Source organism: Hipposideros armiger, unplaced genomic scaffold, assembly GCF_001890085.2.
Source record: "Hipposideros armiger isolate ML-2016 unplaced genomic scaffold, ASM189008v1 scaffold_682, whole genome shotgun sequence".
In the NCBI taxonomy this organism is placed as follows: domain Eukaryota; kingdom Metazoa; phylum Chordata; class Mammalia; order Chiroptera; family Hipposideridae; genus Hipposideros; species Hipposideros armiger.
In genome coordinates, this window is record NW_017732032.1 from 940,693 (window position 1) to 941,996 (window position 1,304).

Genomic DNA, 1,304 nt, shown 5'->3' on the forward strand with positions numbered 1-1,304 from the left:
GACGGCGCGGACTGCTCGTGTCCCGGGACATCATCTCCGGAGGTGCGGCCAGGCTCGGGCTCTGAGAATGGCGACAGTGAGTCCTTTTGGGGTCACCCCTGTCCCGGGCCTCCAAGCGGGCAGGTAGCAGCTACCCGGGCAGCGCTGGCCCCGGAGGTGGTGGCGAGGAGGACAGCCCAGGTTCCGCCAGCCCTCTGGGCTCAGGACCCGGTTTGGAGGCCCGGGTCCACGGCAGCAGACACCGCTGGACATCTTGATGCGTGTCTTCCCGGGCCACCGGCTAGGCATCCTGAAGCTGGTGTTGCAGGGCTGTGGTGGCGACGTAGCGCAGGCCATCGAGCAAGTGCTGCACCACCACCACGGGGGCCTGGCGACGGGCCTCGGCCCTGCCGCACCCCGATAAGGCCGCGGTGGGTTGCAGTAGCAGCTGTGGAGGACTGGTGCCCGGGCCGCATCGACACCCCTGCCCAGGGCTGGAGGTACTGCCTGAGCCGCTGCAGGCCGGTCCTGCTGCACCACACCCCCTACCGCAGACCTTTGCTGGCTGGCGCCATGGCTCCCGGGGTGCTGGGCTCACCGAGCAGCGCTCAGCCTTCTCGCCTCTAGAGCCCAACACCAGTCACTTCGGCGCTGAAGCAGGCGGCACACAGCCATGGCCTGGCCTTCATGGCTCCCTACTCAACTACTCGGCTCCCGCCCGCCCATGGCCTACGCCTTCAGCCATCTCATGCGTGACCGCTCGGCAGCCACCGCTGCTGTGCACAAGGAGCAGACCTAAGGCGGCGGCGCCTGAAAAGCAGTAGGGCAAGGGCCCCCGGCAGCCAGGTGGCCCTCTAAACAGGGACCCCAGCCTTGTCCCCGCGGTTCGCCAGCTCCTCTTCGCTGCCAGATGTGCTCTCTGCGCCCTGGCTGGGGCTCTCCCGCTCCAAGGTGGTTTTCAGTTTTGTTTTGAAGGGTGGGTGGGGAGAGCTGAGCAAAGGGGCGTGGCTACAGATGCAGATGTGCTCGGAGGAGGTGAGCGGCCTGCCGGGATCCTCATCCCAAGGCTGTCCAGCGCTTCCGAAGGTGCAAATCTTGCAAATTCAGAGGCTGTAGCCGCTGCACATGCTCCTGCCTCTCATTTAGGTATGCCCATCCTGCCGGCACGTGCGAGCTCAAATGGATAGGCTAGTCCGCGAGTCTGTCTGCTGTGTCTCCCCCTTCCTTTAAAGAATTTTAAATATTCACTCTCACAAATATAAATTTAGCATCTATTGGTCACTCGCACACTTACACATCTAGCCTGGGTTTGACTCTGAGATTTC